The 15,114-nt window shown below is 39.5% G+C and overlaps 1 protein-coding gene across 9 annotated transcripts in view; it reads right to left on the reverse strand.

Annotated features, from left to right (window-relative positions):
• ZNF146 (zinc finger protein 146) overlaps positions 1–15,114 on the reverse strand; it is a 69,531-nt gene that overhangs the window by 7,265 nt on the left and 47,152 nt on the right. For 5 of the 9 annotated variants that reach the window (XM_067019199.1, XM_067019205.1, XM_067019201.1 and 2 more), the window contains exon 2: positions 5,713–5,950. The gene's annotated coding sequence lies outside the window, so the exon portion shown is untranslated. Of the gene's footprint in view, positions 1–5,712; positions 5,951–14,975; positions 15,025–15,114 lie in introns of all 9 variants that reach the window. The other 4 variants (XM_067019197.1, XM_059045077.2, XM_067019198.1 and 1 more) reach the window with 1 other exon arrangement.

Below are 15,114 nucleotides of genomic sequence, written 5' to 3' on the forward strand. Positions count from 1 at the left end.
CCTTCTGTGGTGATGAAAATGTGATACAGTGATAACTGCACGACTTTGTGAATATACTAAAAACTACTGAACTGTATACCCTAAAAGGGTAGATTTGGTTATCTGAATTATATCTTGATAAAGCTGTTATGTAAGAAAAAGAAAAAATGTGAAGAGTTCTCATTATTCATTCCACAAATACCTTCTTTCCTTACTATGTGCCTGGCACAGTTCTAAGCTCCAGGGATAAACAGTACTGAACAAAACCGACAAAATTTTCTGCAACCATCAAGTTTACATTCTAGTGGACAGAGACAAATATAAACAAATAAAGGAGATGGTTTGTTAACAATTTTTAAGTGCTATGGGATAAAATTAGGGAAGGGATAGAGTTTCAATTTCAGATGGAGCGGCCTCTGAGAAGGCAAGATTCAAGACATGAAGGAAGAAAGAGTGATCTGGAGGAAGAGCATTCTAAGCAGTAGTTAAGTTCAGAGGCCCTGAGGAAAAGCCTGCCAAGCATGTTAAATATGCAATCAGTGAGTCACAATTACACATATTATGTTCCTTATATCCTTTGGCTTAGCCTGATCCCCTCGTATTTTTTACACTTCTTAGAATCCACAGAACCTCCTGGAAGCAGCTCCAGTAACATGCTCTTAAGAAGACTTCTCCAATCTTGTCTCTTACTTCTAAACATCTTTCCCTTAACTACTAATCACAATCACATTCACTTTTCTTAAAATGTGTTGCATATGAAATATTTTTAAACCCAAATTTGTATGTAGCTAAGTCTTAACATGCTAACTATAATCTGAGATGCTGGATTGCAGTAACAGCTCCACTCTTTTCTTTGGATTGCTGATAGCAAGTATTTTTAAAATATAGGTGGCATTACCAAGGAGGGAAAAAGGAGGGGAGGACAGTTTAGAGTTTAAAGACTAAAAAGACAACAACCAAACCCAAAGTTTAAACCTTGACTGGATTCTGGTATTTAAAAAAAAGCTATAGAGGGAGCTCCCTGGTCATCTAGTGGTTAGGATCTGGCGCTTTCACTGCTGTGGCCTGGGTTCCATCCCTGGTCATGGAACTGAGACCCCACAAGGCTTGAAGAGGCCAAAAAAAAAAAGAAAAAATCTATAGAAAGTATTTTGGAGATAACTGGGGAATCTGAATATGGACTATTACATAATATTAGCACATTATGACTAATCATCTAAGGTGTGATAACAGTATTTTTGTTATATAGAGGGATGCCAGTATTTTTAGAAAACGCTTACTTAATTTTTTAGGAGTGAAATGTCATGCTGTTTGTGTGCTGTAGTGCACACAATACACATGCACTGGGATACAGATACATCAAACATGGCAAAATACTAACTATTGAATCTGTGTGGTGGGTATAGAGGAAATCACTGTACTCTTCTATCAGTGTTGCATGATGTTTGAAGATGTTAAGAACTGATTAAAAAAACAAACCTTCCACAATAATAATTCAGATTATTTAACAAGTTACCACATGTGTAATCAAAACTGCAAACAGAAAATATAAAACATGGGCCTTCCTTTCAACAAGTTCATAAGAGATCCAGACATAAAAACAAAAAAACACGTAAGATGGTATTTACTAAGGACTTTTGAATTTCTGTGGAAAATGTGAAGCAGGATGGACAATCAGAGGGGAGATCAAAAAAAGAGGAAGTAACAGGTTTAAATAAGCAGGAACTGAATAGGTAGGGTATTTCATAATCAAAGGCAAAGATTCAAATAATTTTATAGAAAGGAAATATGTTCACATTTATATTCACATGGTTAATATGCCCTCTCTTGATCAGAGCAAAGTATATCTTTTAAAAGGATTGACTGGCCATATCACAAGGACCATAAGAAAAGAAATAATCCAGACCTAATTAGAAAATGGTTTGAAGTAACATCTGGACCTGAAATAATGAGCTGAAATCTCTCATTTGGGTAGGATATTAATGATTTCATGGTCTGACACAATGAAAATGAAGTCAACTGGACAGTTATTTATCCCATAAACAGGTAAAATTATGGTGGGCAAGACAAAAAGGCTGGAGGTGCCAAAATAAAAATTGATATTTATAGAAAGAGTTACTTCTAACTTGAGAATCAATGAGTCACTTTCTAGGAATCAGTTTATAAAAGGAAGGAGGAAAGGCAGAATGCAGAGTTCCAGAAGCCACCTCCAATAAGAGGATGGGGGGGAGGGCGCAAAAGATAAGGAAACACTTAAGACAGAAAAAGCAACATCTCAGGCCATCAAAGCACCAATCAAGCTGAAGTGGGAGAGAATTCCTAGAGGAGGGACTCAAACATAACATAAATAGATGCTTTCTTCTAAAATGATAAAGACATCTCTGCTCACTTTATGCCTGTGAAGGAGAAAGATAAAGAGGAAAAAAAAAAGGAAAACTGCATTGTTGATAAGAGTAGGAAGTAGGGGGCTTCCCTGGTGGCGCAGTGGTTGAGAGTCCGCCTGCCGATGCAGGGGACGCGGGTTTGTGCCCCAGTCCCGGAGGATCCCACATGCCGCGGAGCGGCTGGGGCCATGGGCCATGGCCGCTGAGCCTGTGCATCCGGAGCCTGTGCTCCGCAATGGTAGAGGCCACAACAGTGAGAGGCCCACGTACCAATAAAAATTTAAAAAAAAAAAAGAGTAGGAAGTAGGTATAATTCTAATGTCTTATGAAAAAGGATAGGAGTGGGCAGCTGCCATTGCTGTTTTTAGGAAGAGCTCTCATGCACAATGCTCTCCAAAAATAAAAGGCACAGCTTCAAGGGCCATTATCACCACCTCCTTGTTTCTAACAACAGAATCCAGGAATGTAGGCTGGATGCAGGAGACTTGGTGGACACACTGACATCCCTGAGTGGTAAGAAAAGTTAAGACTGAGCAAGGAAATGCAGAGACACCATCACTGAATAAAGCAGCTTATTAGTACAGCAAAACAGAAGTCATCACAACTTTTTATCTCCCTAAATTCCTGACTTGTGCATCCAGCTGTCTACCTGAATATGCACTTAGATGATGGACCAGTAGATATGTCACAATTAACGAGTCCAAAAGAAAACTCTTGATCTATCTCCCAAAATTCCTAAAGTCTTCCTATCTCAGTAAATGGTAACTCATCCTCTTCTAGTTAAAGAGTCATCAGCAACTCCTCTTTCTCTCATAACCAACATAAAATAAGTCAATCTTGTCAGCTGTTTCTTTAAAATATCTTAAGAATCTGACTACGTGTCACTAAGTACAATTACTACCTAGATTACTGCAATAGCCTGCCATTAATCCTCTACCATGTTTTCTTTATAGCAGCCAAAACTGTAATTCTGATCTTTTTACTCCTCACCTCAAACCCCCCTGCTTTTTTCCCAAAATGTTTCATTTTTATTAGAATATTTTTTTTTGGTGGTAGAGCATATTACAATCTCAATTATCCTAACAGGCTCTTAAAGGAAAGCAGTTCTGGGACGTCCCTGGTGGTGCAGTAGTTAAGACTCCAAGCCCCCAACGCAGGGGGCCTGGGTTTGATCCCTGATCAGGGAACTCGATCCCACGTTCATGCTGCAACTAAGAGTTCGCATGCCACAACTAAAGAGCCGGCAAGCTGCCAACTAAAGAGCTCACGAGCAGTGCCGCAACTAAGGAGGACACAAGCTGCAACTAAGGAGCCAGTGAGCCACAACTAAGGAGCTACTAAGCCACAACTAAGAACTGGCGCAACCAAATAAATATTAAAAAAAAATAAAGAACCCAGAATTCCTTCAGCTTCACATGCCTGGGAGGAGCAGGGGAAAATATAAAAAAAGGAAAGCAGTTCTATCTGCCAAGGAGAGAAGAACCAATGTTTAGAGAAGGGTTATTAAGCAGAGAGGAGTAGAGTGACTCTTCCTCCATATATGTCAGCAAACTTGTATACACTCAGCTTTGATACCTTGCCAACTTGCAAAGCATCTAATGGTGGCTTGAGCCACAAGGGATAATTGAATTATGGTATTTAACAATATTTATTGCTTTACTACTGGCTTCATACAATTTGGTGATTTACCTCAAAACCCTTTGATGGTCTCCCAAAATCACTCAGAATAAAGGCCAAAGTCTATGATTTGGCCTGTTAACCTAACCAAACCTATTCTTATTCCCTTTGTTGACTCTGCTCCAGCCCACTGCCCTGATCATTATTTCTTGAACAGCACGCTTCAGCCTCAGGGTTTTTAAGACTTTTTTGTTCCTTCTGGCTGAATGCTCTTCCACCAAATACTGCACACCCCACTCTCATACTCTTAAATGCCATCCTCTTAACGAGACCTTTCCCTGACCAACTTATTTAAAATTATAACCCCCCAACTGGCCCTCTCTATGCCAGTTTTCCTTGCTTTACTCTTCTGCAAAGGACTTACCACCAACTGACAGAATATATCTTTTACCTATTTATTCATAGTCTGTCTTCCCCAATTAGAATATAGGCCTCAAGAGGGAGGAATTTTTGACTGCTTTGATCACTGACATTTCCCTAGTAATTGAACTGGGGCCAAATACAAATCATTCAGTAAATACTTATTGAATATACGAATATACTATGTTGGTAGAATGTAAACTGGTTTACTTTTCTTGAGAACAATGTACCTATTTCTATCAAATCTATAAATAAACATAACTTTGACCCAGCACTTCCACTTAAGAGTAAATTATGATGTAACTATATCTGCACATCTCTGCAAAGCAATATAAACAAGTATATGCACTTGCATCTTCAATTGCATAAGCCTGGAAACAACCTAAATGTCCATTAGTACGAGATAGGTTAAACAAATTAAATGTTGATAGAGAAAAAAAGAAAACTATGTACACAATAGAATACATACCACCATTTACATGAAAAGGAAAACTGAGGGCTTATATATATTCATATTTGCAGCACAGATACATAATATATGCTGGTTTATTCATAGACTACCTCAAGAAGGATACATGTGAAACTCTTAAAAGTGACTGCATCTTTGAAAAAGAACTACAGGACTCAGGGTCAGAACAGCAGACTTTTTCACTGTATACCTGATGTTCAAAAATTTTTACAAATTCATGTATTACATTAAAAAACAAATACAGATTCATACATCCAGACATACACACAGCAGACAGGCAGAATTGACTTCTAAGGCAAAAACTTCTAAAAGAGGAACATGGGGGCAGAAGGGAGGGAGGCAGGAGTTTGTTGATGTATAATGGGGGCGTTGGATAAGAAGACAACAGGAAGTGTGATTACAGATGTAAAATATAATGCTGAGGCATTTAACCACTAAAAGAATGAGAGAAATTGGTAAGTAATAAAAAGGAACCTAAATATCAGATAATATGTAAAGACTTAAGACACATAAAAGAATGCTCAAGGAAAGGAGTCTATACACATCAGGGGATATGAGACTGAGAGCATCGTGAAAGAGAACAATCACACAGAGCAGTACAAATGAAATGCCAAGTGCTGACATGCAGAATAAAGGTAAGAGGGGAACCTGGTCCTCTAGCATCTGATTAAAGGAGTAGACTACTAAAAGAAAAAATGACTGGAAATGTCCTTCAGGTTTCTAAAGAATTCATATCAAGTGATACTTTAAGACTAGGATCTGTAAGAAAACATCCTTGAAAGCATTTCAGAGGTGGCAATGCCGAATGAACAACTGTGACCTGCCTGGTTGTGATGCACTCACCTGGAAAAATTTCCTTTACACTTCTCTCTCCACCATCCAGAGTTCGTCTTCTTGCTTCAACAGAGGATCACATACAGCTTGGCCAGCTTATAACCTGCTATTGGGGAAATGACACAGCACTAGAATGTTAATGCTGGAGCCAAAGTTCTGTCCTATAACTCAGGCTGAGCCCTGGGGCCTCCTGGCCTTCTGAAGGATGAGGAAGGTGCAGTCTCCAGGAATGCACAAGGAAGCGACCCTGTGAAAAAGAACAAAGTAATGACTTTTTGTCTTAGAGATTAAAGCACACACAACTATATGAGCAAAGGGACTATTTGGGTCCTGAATTTCAAAGTCATACACTCATTAAACCTTTTAAGGCTCCACACATCCAGAAATGGAGGAAGAAAGAGGGAATGTATTTTGAAAATCTGACCTACATAGGAAAAGCTGTTCATACCTTACATGGCTGCTACTGTTCTCTAGCACCACATTCCTATGTAGGCTCCTAAGTGGATTTTAACTGTGGCCCTTATTCCTGGATGAAATTCAATACTCACATCTATGACTATAACAACATACACCTAACAGAACTAAGCCACATGGATAAAGTTGTTCTTGACAGTATTCAGGAATAAAAACTGAAGTTTTCCTGGAGTTCTAATATTTACTTTGTTAGCAATATACTCTGAAAGAAACTATATACTAAAAATGTCCTGTAAATATATGTTCATCCACACATTCAAAAAAACGTTTTTAAGAACATTATTGGGACAATGGACAAAATTTGAATATGGATTTTGAATTAAACAATAGTATTGGCATTACATTTTCTGATTTTGATTACTGTACCATGGTTATGTATTAAGAATGTCCTTGTTCTTAGAAAATTTATGCTGAAGTATTTGCAGATAAAGGAAGCAGGTATACAACTTAGTCACAAATAGTTCAGAAAAAAAATTTACACACATATTTGGAGAATAAGAGAAGGAAAAATAAAGCAATAAAAAAGTAAATGATTGATGAATTTGGGTAAAGGGTATATGGGACTCCTCTGCACATGTACCCTTCTCTAGCAAGGGTACATGCAACTTAAGTTGAAATCATTAAAAAAAAGCAAAATCCTAAAAAAACATGTTACTACTTATACACTCTATCTACTACGTGTGTTGAAAAAGCTTGGTCACCAGCTTGTACTGGGGTGTGGCAGATGGAAGGCTTACAGCCTGCTTTAAACAGTAATGTACACAGCAATAAACATGAGAGGGCGAGTTGCCTAGAAACAGCCTGCAAAAGGAGATCAAGTTTGATCTTCTGGACATTCAGAGTGTCAGGTTTCTGAGGATCATGCAGGCAAGTATATCCATTATACAACTGCATATATAAATTAGGAGCTTAGAACAGCCTAGAATGGAAATGGGAATTTGTCAGTTGTCAGAATATCACTGCTGTTGAAGACAGGTGAAATACTACTGTGACTGCTTATAGAGAACATACACAGTACATGAAGATGGTCAAGGATGGAATCCTAGGAACACCAAAGGTCAAGGACACAAGGAAAGGTTTCACAGGAGCATGGTGGATGCTCAGTTTCAATCTTTCAAATACTTTTCCTGAAAACCATATAAAACATCAAGAATAATGGGGTAATGGGGAGGGTGAAACAAGGGGGCAAGAAGCTAATCCATACACTACATCTGTAGTGAAACTAGTAGAGAGAATTTATGTTAACTCTAAATTATTTGTAAGTGCGGCCCCAAAACCCAAAATTGCCGAAGTGGTACAGGAACCACAATAGTATAATAGGTGTAGCAAGTAAGACTAGATAATGGCGAGAAGTCTTTGAGGTAAGAGATCTCAGAAATAACTAGCAAATATTCATTCTCAGAATGAGGGATTCACCCTGAGTGAGAAATGTCGTAGTGAAGTCTAATTATGAACAACGAGACTAGCAACAAAAGAAAAAAAGAGACAAACCCCTAAACTCCATTTACCTCTGCCAAAGGGAAACCCAAACAGGAGGCCTAAAGAAGTTACAAAGAAGCCTAGGAAGAACTCGAAACGCTGAGAGAGATACTCAGGACTTAAGGAGTTCAGAAATCTGCAGCTAGTATTTCCTTACAGAACGAGTAGACCTACCCTAAGACGGAAATAATGAAAGCCAAGACCTAGATTAAACAGAAAGAGACTGCAGGGGAAGCAGAAAGAGCAGGCTTAAAAAGTACCTGCAGGCTTCCCTGGTGGCACAGTGGTTGAGAATCCGCCTGCCAATGCAGGGGACATGGGTTCGAGCCCTGGTCCAGGAAGATCCCACATGCTGCAGAGCAACTAAGCCCATGTGCCTCAACTACTGAGCCTGCGCTCTAGAGCCCGCTCGCCGCAACTACTGAAGCCCGTGCGCCTAGAGCCCTTGCTCCGCAACAAGAGAAGCCACCATAGTGAGAAGCCTGCACACTGCAACAAAGAGTAGCCCCCGCTCACCATAACTAGAGAAAGCCCACGCACAGCAACGAAGACCCAACACAGCCAAAAACAAAATAATAAATAAATAAATTTATATATTAAAAAAAAAAAAGCAAATGCATCATCCTGGAAGGCAAGTACTATGAAGATTTATGGGAAACAGAGAGATGGAGATAAAAGTCGGCCTCAACCAGGTTAGGGTCATCTAGCCAGAGAAGGTGTGGAAGCCCTCTGCTTTTAAACACTAGAAGAGGCACATGATCTTTGAAGTATAGAATGCTACTATGTTTCCTTTTTCCTGGTACTTGTCTATGAATATCTACCTCATACAAACATGAGAAACACAAAATATTTTGTCTGTGTCCATACAAGGATGCTTTAAAGCAAACAGTGGCAATGAACAGCATAATTTTCCAACAGTTAAACTCACCTGAAAATTACTGCCACAAGTAGATAAAAAATGAAACACAATGTAACAAAATTAATTTTTTTAAAAAGACATAAAAACTTTAAGAAGCAAGCAAAGCTATAAAAAGAACACAAAAGATAAATAGAGAAACTGATTTAAGAAATGGTCACCCAAAAGGAGGAAATTGAAAGAAAATCAGAGTGGATATCTTATTTTTGTTATATTTGACTTTTTTTTTTTTTTTTTTTTTTGTGGTACGCAGGCCTCTCACTGTTGTGGCCTCTCCCGTTGGGGAGCACAGGCTCTGGACGCACAGGCTCAGTGGCCATGGTTCACGGGCCCAGCCGCTCTGCGGCATGTGGGATCTTCCCGGACCGGGGCACGAACCTGTGTCCCCTGCATCGGCAGGCGGACTCTCAACCACTGCGCCACCAGGGAAGCCCTATATTTGACTTTTTTAAAGACTGCAGCTATCAGAGTTTAGAGGGATTTTTATTTACTTGATTAATGTGATCTTTCCTGGTTGTTGTATCTGAGGCATAGCAGTAGTCTCCGCCATTGGTTTTTGTTTCTACTCACATCCCCAGAGACCCAGGCAGCATGGGTAATTTATACATATATAGGTAATCATAATCTATATCTGACCACGAAAGCCAGCATCTTATCTAATGCAAAAATATTGAAGGCATTTTTATTAAACTCTAAATAATAAGGATGCCCACTGCCTCATTTCAAAATGTAATTATAAACAATAATTCAGTAAGTTAAGCAGGGAATAAAATTAACTTATAGAAATCAACAAACTTTGGGACTTCCCTAGTGGTGCAGTGTTTAAGAATCCGCCTGCCAATGCAGGGGACACGGGTTTGAACCCTGGTCCAGGAAGATCCCACATGCCACGGAGCAACTAAGCCTGTGCGCCACAACTACTGAGCCTGCGCTCTAGAGCCTGCGTGCCACAACTACTGAAGCCCATGCGCCTAGAGGCTGTGCTCTGCAACAAGAGAAGCCACCGCAATGAGAATCCCCCACTCACAGCAACTACAGAAAGCCTGCAAACAGTAACGAAAACCCAACACAGCCAAAAATAAATAAATAAATAAATTTATATATATATAAAAGAATTCAACAAGCTTTATATATAGCACAATGACTCTATTCATGACAGTAATATAAAAGATAAAAGTATCTAGAAATAAACTTAGTAAAAAGTGTCTAAAACCTATATGAAGAAATTAAAACACTCTAGAAGACCCAAAAGTAAACTGGAATATATACAACACATATGTACATGGACAAGAATATTTAACATTATAAAGATGTAATGTCCCTTTCCCTAAATTATTTTACAAAATTTAATGCAATATCAGTAAGTTTTTTTCTAGAACTAGACAAGCTGATTCTAAAGTTTACACAAAAAAATAAAAAAGAATTAGGAAACTGTAAAAGACAAGCAATAAGAGTAGCTATAATGGATATTAAAACAAAATTATAAAGCATCCATACTAAAAAGATAAATATTGGTACACGAATATAGGCTGTAAGATGGATGAGAATATAAAGTCCAGAAATAGACCAAAAACATGAGAATTTAGTATATGATCAAAATGGAATCTTAAAATAGTAGAGTTAAGGCCTTTTAATAAATGGTGTTGGAAGAACGGGGTAGCCTATTGGAAAAACATAAACCTGGATGCAAACCTAAATATCATACACGAGGATACGAAAACCCATAGAAATTATAATCTTTTAAGGATTTGAAAGTACAGATGAAACTTGGAGTGGGAAAGGCTTTCTATGACCATAAATGGAAAGACTGATAAATCTATTACATAAAAATAAAAACCTCCTGATTCCACATGGTTTAAAAAAACAAACCATTGTGAATAATATCAAAACACAAATTTACAGGGCTTCCCTGGTGGCACAGTGGTTGAGAGTCCGCCTGCCGATGCAGGGGACACGGGTTTGTGCCCTGGTCTGGGAAGATGCCACGTGCCGCGGAGCGGCTGGGCCCGTGAGCCATGGCCGCTGAGCCTGCGCGTCTCCGCAAAGGGAGAGGCCACAGCGGTGACACGCCCGCGTACCGTACCGGGGAAAAACAACAACAACAACAACAAAAACAAAACAAAACAAAACAAAAAAACTGCAACTCATTTCACATAGGGCTAACCTTTCTAATGTAATTTAACAGCTCCTAGAAGAAAGAGACACCCTATAGTAAAAGGAGGAAAAGGATATGAACAGAGCGCCAGATAAGTACATGTGGCCCTTAAACATATGGAAGATACTCAACCTCACCCATAACAGAGATGTAAATTAAACCTACACTGAGATACCAATTTTCACTCATTCCTTTGGCAAAAAAAATATTCAACTCTACATTGTGATGATAAGGTTCTAGGAGGAAAGGTGTTCTTGTAGATTGCTAATGGAAATGAAAGTACTTAGCCCTATGTGCAATTCTACTTGTAGCAATCTACTTTGGAGATAATCTTGCATACTTTGGAAATAATCTTGCATAGGTACAAAATGACACAGATGAAAAATTATTCATTACTGCAGTAACAACAAAAGATTGGAAACAACCCAAATGTCCAACAGCAGAATCAACTACGGTACACGCACACAATGGCATCTTATTTATAAGGCAGTTAAAAATATATATATATTTATATATATATATAAAATGATTAATAAAGGATATCTCCAGGACATATTGTTAAGTGAAGAAAGTGAGGAACACAGATGTACATAGTACATCTTTTACGTAAGGACAGTGGGGGATAGGAGGGAAGAATAAATATACACGAATGGCCCAACAAACAAAACAAATCTACTTGAAGGATAAAGAAACAAAATAACAAGAAACTATATTTAACTGGGACAGAGAAGAATGTGATAGGGAGGGGAGCAGAATGAGATATCGCTATGAGATACAGTTTTTGTTGAATCACAGAAATGTATTATTTACTTTTTATATGATCAAATTCATTTTTAAAAAAAGCAATCCCTGAACTTGAAAACAAACTGAAACAAATGGACTCAACTGTACATTAACTTGGTAACATAATTCCTCACAGAAAAGATTTATTTCAAATGACTTTAGAACAGAGAACTTTGACTACACACCTTTTGTGGGATGCATTCTAAGGACAAAAATAGCTACAAAGAAAATTTTCACATGATACAGTATGTTTATGGTTACTACTATCAACATTGTTATTTTTGAAACCATTTTTTAATAGTGCAGAATAAAGCAAATAATCCCATACTTATACTAACCTGTTCCAAAATTTTTACTATAAAATACAGTTAGGAGCTAAGTATGAGGTAAAAGTACTGAACCATTTAAACTGAATTATAAATACTAATATGAACTCATGATTTTTCAAAATGGGTTTTCTAGTTCCGTCTCTGAAAAGGCCTTGAAACAATGTTACCTCTGAAGCAATAAAATAACATCCAGGAGCTTCCCTGGGTCTGCCCGCCAGTGCAGGGGACATGGGTTCGATCCCTGGTCCGGGAGGATCCTACATGCTGCAGAATGGCTGGGCCCGTGCGCCACAGCTACTGAGCCTGTGCTCTGGAGGCCACAAGCCACAACTGCTGAGCCCACACACCAGAACTGAGGCCTGCGTGCCTGGAGCCCATGCTCCGCGACAGGAGAGGTCACCGCGATGGGACCGCGCACCACTGCGAAGAGTGGCCCCCAATCTCCGCAACTGGAAAAAGTAATGAAGCCAATGAAGCCGAAAGAGGGGAGGGGGAGGGGAGGGGGAGGGGAGGGGGGAGGGGAGGGGGAAGGGGAGGGGGGAAGGGGGGAGGGGGGGAAGGGGAGGGGAGGGGAGGGGGGAAGGGGAGGGGGGAAGGGGAGGGGAGGGGAGGGGGAGGGGAGGGGAGGGGGGGAAGGGGAGGGGGGGAGGGGAGGGGAGGGGGGGAAGGGGAGGGGGGAAGGGGAGGGGGGAAGGGGAGGGGGGAAGGGGAGGGGAGGGGAGGGGGAGGGGAGGGGGGAGGGGAGGGGAGGGGGGGAGGGGAGGGGAGGTGGGGGGAGGGGAGGGGAGGGGAGGGGAGGGGAGGGGAGGGGACGGGGGGAGGGGAGGGGAGGGGAGGGGGGAGGGGAGGGGAGGGGAGGGGGGGGGGAGAACAAACATCCAGCACCCAGATCTTGGTCTCCAATACCACTCTCCAGTAAAAGGAACCAGAGCTCCTTGAAGAAATAGCTATTTCCAAGTCTGGGAGAGAAGGTACAAGATGGGCCTGGAGTGCAAGATAGCTTTCAAAGTTAAATGGGAGCAAGTTAAAATGAGACAGGAGTTAGCATGAAGGAAAGTCCACTGACTAAAACTTTGACAATATGACTATCAAAAAAATAGGGCTTCCCCGGTGGCACAGTGGTTGAGAGTCCGCCTGCCGATGCAGGGGACGCGGGTTTGTGCCCCCGTCCGGGAAGATCCCACATGCCGCAGAGCGGCTGGGCCCGTGAGCCATGGCCGCTGAGCCTGCGCGTCCAGATCCTGTGCTCCGCAACAGGAGAGGCCACGGCAGTGAGAGGCCCGCATACCGCAAAAAAAAAAAAAAAAAAACCAAACAAACAAACAAAAAAACAAAACAAAACTAGCTGCAGTTATTAGAGCACAACTTTAAAATGATGCTTAAAGAAAAAGCCAGGATAAATCTGACACAATTTGAAGTAGCAATCAAATAAATGTAAAAGAAATGAAAAAAAACAGAAAATCACTTTGCAACCTTGAAGAAATTATTGATTCAGCTAAGGATTATTTATTGGTGTTAAAACCATTCATTAAATGATTGATGGGGAATGGACATTTGTACCGTGCCAAATTATGAAACCATACAGATTGCACTTTGGTCATAAAGGGGAAAATACAATCACTAATGGTGGACCAGTCATATATTTCTCTCCTGATGTTATGCAATTTGAAGATCACCTCTGATGTAGTCTGACCCAAAACAGGTCACAAGTAGGATTTTTTTAAAATATCATCAGAGGCTCTGAATTAGAACCATGAGAAAGTAACCATCATAGAAATCAAAGAACAAATCTTATGAAGGAGGCAGTGATGAATTTCTAAGGATGAATGTAACCTGAACAAAGAACTCTACCTTCCTCTTTCCAGTTACAAAAGAAAATGTCAAAAAAAAATGCTTAAACATGGAAATTTAAAAAGAGCATCTACATATCTGTATCTTTCAGAAATTTTTTACCAGAAACAGTAAGAATGACTGTACTGTTTCTGAGGAAATTTTTTGTCCCTTTCTGAATTTTCTAAAAATTTTAATTTTATATTGGAATATAGTTGATTAACAATATGTGCGAGTTACAGGTGTACGGCAAAGTGATTTAGTTACACCCATACAAGTATCCACTCTTTTTCTAATTCTTTTCCCATTTAGGTTATTATATTGAGCTGAGTTCCCTGTGCTATACAGTAGGTCCTTGTTGGTTATCTACTTTAAATATAGTACTATATTCACGTCAATCCCAAACTCCCAATCTACCACCCCCCGCCCCCCACACACACTTTCCCTCTGCAGGTAACCATAAATTCATTCTGAGTGTTTGCTTTGCAAATAAGTTCATTGGTATCATTTTTTTTTAAGATTCTGCCTATCATACATTTGTCTTTCTCTGTCTGACTTAACTTCACTTAGTATGATAATCTCCAGGTCCATCCACCTTGCTGCAAATGGCATTATTTCTGAGGAAGTATTATTCTGTAGATAGTAATAATAGTACTACTTAAAGTTTATCCAGTACTACTAAGTAATAAGGCACTATTCTTTAGAACTCCTCCATCTACACAACTACTCCGTGAATCAGATACTATTATTTTCTCTATAATACTGGATGAGAACCTGATGCACAAGGGAGTACCTGCCTAAGGTCACCAAGGTACAAAGTGGCAGAGGAAAGAGTCTGGTTCTATGGCCTATGTCCTCCTTTTAAAAAAAAATTACTTTGACTTTTGAATATATACTAAATTCATATAGTTAGGGGAAAAAAAAACAAAACATAGAAAGCTATTTGCCCTTGTCCTATCTATGCCAGTACCTCTACCCCCAACAGAGGTAGCCACTCTTACTAGTTTCTTGTGGATCTTGTTTCTTAAAGGAAACAAATACAGGTATATATTCTTATCTCTCCCCTTTCTTACTCCAAATGAAGCATACCATACATTCTGCATCTTGCATTTTTCACTTAACAATACTTTCTGGAGTTATTTCAGTGTCAGTATACAGAAAGCTTCCTCCTCATTCTTATAGAGCTGCAAATTATTCTGTTGTATACATACATCATAATTTTATTGAACCAATCTCCTACTGATAGGCATGAATTGTTTCTAATCTTTTCCTATGTGAAACACTGCTGCAATGAACAACCTTGTACCTGTACAACTTCATGTAAATTCAGGTACATTTGAAGAATGAATTTCCATCTGTAAAATAAGTCAAAAAGAAAATACATTTGTAGTTATTATACAAACTGCTGAATTGCCCTTCATAGGCCTGCTTCCTGCTAATACCAA

Source organism: Kogia breviceps, chromosome 18, assembly GCF_026419965.1.
Source record: "Kogia breviceps isolate mKogBre1 chromosome 18, mKogBre1 haplotype 1, whole genome shotgun sequence".
Classification (NCBI taxonomy): domain Eukaryota; kingdom Metazoa; phylum Chordata; class Mammalia; order Artiodactyla; family Physeteridae; genus Kogia; species Kogia breviceps.